Source organism: Orcinus orca, chromosome 5 (genome assembly GCF_937001465.1).
Source record: "Orcinus orca chromosome 5, mOrcOrc1.1, whole genome shotgun sequence".
Classification (NCBI taxonomy): Eukaryota; Metazoa; Chordata; class Mammalia; order Artiodactyla; family Delphinidae; genus Orcinus; species Orcinus orca.
The window spans coordinates 97,839,054-97,844,618 of record NC_064563.1 but is presented as its reverse complement, the minus strand read 5'-3'; the positions used below and the strand labels follow the sequence as shown (position 1 = coordinate 97,844,618).

General features: G+C 34.1%; 1 pseudogene; it reads right to left on the bottom strand.

The window, feature by feature from the left end:
• Positions 1-3,184: 3,184 nt before the first annotated feature.
• Positions 3,185-3,257, bottom strand: LOC117202268 (uncharacterized; annotated as a pseudogene).
• Between the last annotated feature and the right edge of the window lie 2,308 nt (positions 3,258-5,565).

Sequence of the window (5,565 nt, the reverse complement as noted above, 5' to 3'; positions counted from 1 at the left end):
TTCAAACATAAAATATGTGGTATTTTTTTCCCAGTGAGTAAAGGACAAATGTGTATCTCATACTTAATGCCAGAGCAAAATTCAGATGTGTTCAATATTTAATATGAAAAAGTCCATACAGGCAGATAATTAAGTAATCATCAGATGAGAAAGAAGGTATAAAACAAAGAAATCATTTTGCTATGTAAAATGCAAAAAAAAGCAATCCACATGATGAAAGACCATAATTATTAAAAGAGGGACAAACATCAGGAAATCTATTTGTAACAAATGTAATAAACATGGGCTTAATATCATAAACATAAAAATATTCCTACAAAAATATGAAAATTTTAATTCCCCCAATTTTATAATTCACTAATTTTATAATTCACTAGGTATATATTATGATAGCAAGTTGAAATACAAAAACTAATGTATTCATAACATATCTCACTATGTTATTAAATATATTATTTAACAACTACATATTAATAAATAGGTAGTAAATAGCAAGGAAAATCTAAGAGAAAGCTGAACTTCAATAAGAGATATGCTTTAATAAATTTTCTTACATCTAAGGTAACACTACAAAAGTAATAGAAATAGTATGCATTTTACAATGAAAATAATTTCATAACAGTACATGTGCAGAAACTATTAAAAATGTAAAATTTTGTAAAGTAAATTTATATACAACTTAGTCATAGAAAACTCTAAGAAAGTGTACAAATATTACATACTGTGCATGTATAATATATAATATAATAAAATATAATAATAGCTATAATTGGTTGGTAGAATAACATTTATCTCTGGCTGGTGGAAATATTATATAATCTTTTTTTTTTTTTTTTTGCGGTTCGTGGGCCTCTCACTGTTGTGGCCTCTCCCGTTGTGGAGCGCAGGCTCCGGACGCGCGGGCTCAGCGGCCATGGCTCACGGGCCCAGCCGCTCCACGGCATGTGGGATCTTCCCGGACCGGGATACGAACCCGTGTCCCCTGCATCGGCAGGCGGACTCTCAACCACAGCACCACCAGGGAAGCCCCTATAATCTCATTTTTATTATGTCTTTTCTACATTGTTTAAATAATAGGTTACTTTTATATTTTTAAATAAAGTTCTTATCATCCAGGTATGCTGGCTAATCTGCCCAACTATCTAAGTAGAATGCCTAAATGGAGCCTTGTGTGACTTGTGAAAAAATATCCTTTACAGACACTTTATATTACAAAGCTACAGTCAAACAGCCAGGACTTAAATCCACTCATTCTAAGTCTTAGCCTCATGCTCTTTCCATTATATCTGTGTACACATACATGTTGCAAGACAAAGAATGTGGGGTGCTGCCTTAGTAGTGATGACACCAGCCTGAGCCTGGAGGAAGGGACTATCTCTGTCAAGTCTGTAGCTGGGGACTTGATGTCTGGAAGAGGAAAAAATATCTCAAAGAAGAAGACTATTGAAAGAAGTAATTAAACATTTTTGAAGACCTAGATGCTAATTTCACAAATGTCCTTATAATTCACCATGTGCCCCAACTAAAGTAATTGTTAATGTGAGCTTGGTTAGGTTTCACAGCAAAGGCTAATAATAGATTCAAACTAGTGGAAGTAACATTACCACTGCTGTCATTGATGTGAAGTTAGAAATTAGCATAAACAATAATGCGGGTCCCCTTTTCTGTGCACAGAGTGTTACTCCTCTGGTTGGAATTAACGTTTCCATGACGTGTGGGTATTAATTGAGATAGAGATTGGCAGTACTTTCTTTTTCACATATAGGACCTCATAAGTTTTAACAATAAATAAACTTTGTTCAAAATGAGGTTTGTAAAACGAAAATAAAATAATAATTTCCTAGGATTGGGTCATAAGAAATCTCATTTACTGAGCAATATGGCATTTAAACAAGCTCATGGGAAATCATACAAATCCTAATATGAGCTGCTAATATGAATGTTTCTATGTTAATAAAAAAAATATATAAAGTCTTGACTTTAGAACTTGTGTGCAAGTAATATTAACATTAGACTATGATTATTGGAGCATGAATTTAGAAGTTAAGAATAATAATTTTTTTCTTTTTAAAATTGACTTAAAATGTTTCTAGCTACAGAAAATATATATCCAATACAGAAAATTTGGGATATCTAACAGCATAGTAAGACTCACTTTCGATCAGAACACCACAGAAGTATAACACTTAATATTCTTTTCATTTGCTTCCAGCTGTCTCTTTCATCCCTCCCTCCCTTTTTTCCTTCCTCTCTTATTCTTTCTCTGTTTGTATCTTTTTGTCCCTTTCATCTTCATTCTCTTTTATGTATCAACCAATCTGTCATCAATCTAGCTTCCTATCTTTCAGCCTATTTATAGTTAAGATCATATGGCCTATGTGACATTCGGTTTTGCTTGCCTGTTTAGAAAACAATTTATGATCATTTTTCAACGTATTTAAATATTTGTTATAAACACAATCTTAAATGGCTTTATGATATTTCATAGTAAGAAGTGCTTCCTTAAATTGTACCATTAACAGTGGCCTGAAATCCTTCTTTACACGGATGTTTTTAAGCTGCTTCTCGTCCTTGTTGTTATAGAACAATGTCAGAATTTTTGTCCTCCAAATGATTTATAAATATTACACACATTCATAAGAGGGTATTTAGAATTTAGATTAATTTTCTGAATATATACTGAAATATTACTCAACATGTAATTTAGTGTGGGTTAAGTTTGCATGTGTGTGTATTTAGAAAGTTAAGATATTCTAAAAGAGGCATCTCTTTCATGGAAAGATCATATTTAGTTATTATACATTTAAGAAATTATGAAGATCAATATAACACATACCTAATTTCATTATTTTCAGCTATTTTCCCTGAAACTCTTCCAAATGGACTGTGCCTACCTGATCTCAATCAGAGACATTAAAAAAAACCAAACAAACAATAGACCAAATTATATGAAACCTGTGGTTATTGTGAAATGAAACAGCTAATATAAACTACATGTTTTTCTCAAATTCTTATTCGCTGAGTAAAAGTTGTTACGCTATCAGAAACAAAATCATCTATGAGGTATTAGCTAAAGAAATACTATAGCCATGGGTTATTTCCAATTCAACACTAAAATAAAAAGTTTGAGACAGAAAATTGGTGCTCCAGAGTAACCTGAAAATGAAGGCTGTCGAACCACTACTCAGAACCATAATATTCATGTCTGGGGAATTCTAGTAACGAACTATAGAAATGATCCCTGAAAGTATAGTCTTTATGTCTGGGGAATTCTAGACATTCTTTAGCTGTTTTCTGGAGTTCAGAGTAATCAGTCCAAGCAATCTCGCTTGCTTTGCCTACTGTACAATGGTTGTGCCTTAATTTTTTTCTTTTTTTTTCCATCTATGACTCAAGATTAAAAAGTACCAGACCATGAAAGAACACTACAGTGTTAAGAGTTCATATTGCTATAATTTCTCTTAGCTTTGTGTTGTGAATTCTCTTGCCTTTTGTTCTTGCTGTTTTTTTTTCCTTTTTATTAATGAAGTCTGAATCAGTTATTGCTGCATAAAGAGTAGGCCACTGACATGAACATCAAGAAAATTGTGATTTAGTGTAGTAATAATGTGCTGAACTTGGGTGGCACTTTTCCTTACAATATTTCTTGAACATTAATCACCTTCACACTTCCCCATCAGGCAGATCAGCTCTCCCTGTTTCACAGCAGGGAAGTCTGACAAAGAGGCAAAGTGATATGCCGAGAATTGTCAAATTTATTAAGAACCAAAATGAAAACAGAACCCAGAGTTTCTCAATAATAAAACCACAGTATTGGTAGCTTAGATGCCTTTATGATTTTTCTAGGTAGACCATCTCAGCTAAGCAGAGCGCATACTTACTAACAGATTCAAGAATGGGGAACAAAAGGTCCGGAAGATCATATAATACTAATCCTTATGTTTTGACATAAATATCTGTAAAGAGGTGCAAGCAATTTTTTCAGAGGTCAATATTCTCTGAATTAATTTACATTTTTTCCTTTTTGAATGGGACGTAGAGCTGGTGTGTGTTTAAAAAGAACCTCCTCCCTACCAAAGCAATATTGACCATATACTCTGTCTCTATCTGAGAAAAGAAATTCTAATGTGATAGAATTGACTTTCAGATACTCACTTAGAAAGTGTACCTGGGCTTTTAGTGGAACATAACAAAAATTTAAAATACTTCTTGTGACTCTTTTTGAGTGATTTTTAATAAGTTGTTTTGTGCTTTTCTCTCTCTCTCTTTTTTCAATATCCTTTAACCCCAAACTACTTGGAACACACCTGTATTTGAACAAGTTGGTTGTATTTCACCTTTTAGGAAAGGAGAATGCATACCATGGGGAACTATGGGAGTCTCACTAAGTGGGTGTTAGAAAAGATTTAGACTATCTGAGCTTTGTTTAAGTGATTTGGGGGAAGGATTCAAGGAAGGGCTTATTCTGGATGCAGTGCTTTCATGAAGTAAGGACAGTTCTATGACTGGGTCTCTTCAGACATTTTATCTAAAAGAAGGATAGATGATAGCAAGTCTAACACTGTGACTGTAAAGAAGTAACAGTCACCCATATTAGCCAGGTTAGGGAAATGTTTAGTCATTTTTCTAAATATGCTCTTCTCCTTGTTGTGTCTACAATTTAGACAATGTTCATGTTTTTCCTGAATACACACGTTGTTAGTAAGTGGTCTTGTTTTTGTCTAAATATATCATAGGCCTAGTGTAGCCTTGTCTCATAGTGATGTTTGTGAAATTGTTTATGACCATCAGAAGAACAACAAGGCCAAGTTGTGAGGGCCAGTTCAGCTCATAGCAACACTAAGGCCCAGCTGATATTACCCGGCCGGTTCCTGGATTCCAGGGACCGCCATTCACTTTCTTACATTGTTACCACACAGTCCCGGGCCTGAAGAAGATAAACTATAATATCAAGGAGGCACTAGATGAGCAATAAAGGAAGGCAAAAGAAAGGAAGTGGCTTAAATTACACTCTAGTATAGATTACAGAAGACATCAGGCCTCACAAGTAGCCAGTCAATTTTACCAACAGAGGGGACTATGTATGTGTTTGGAACAAAAGCCAGCTATGGACATGAGCAACATTCATTTGACTTCAAGAAAAATGAAGAGACAGACAGACAGAGAGCTAGAAAGAGGAAGAAGGACAGAGAGAGGGAGAGAATTCATCCAGGAACCTAGGTCTGAGCAGGATTCAGAGAATCTGATTCTGGTCATATAAAGACCAGATTTTCCCACAGAAATTAAGAAGCCTGTGTAATTCTCATCTATACATATAATGAATGACAAAGCAAAAGTACATGTATTTTATTGGTGAAACATTGAATTTCCACTCAATATTCAGATATGACATTATTTGTATATATTTAAACATTTGTATTTGTTATTCCACCATGCATTCATAGTATTACTTCATTCCACAAAAATGTTACCAATGACACATGACATATGAAATGGAGTGGATATTGCATGATGCAGTTAAACATGGTTCCTGCCCTTTCAGAGCTTACATTGAATATGAAATAT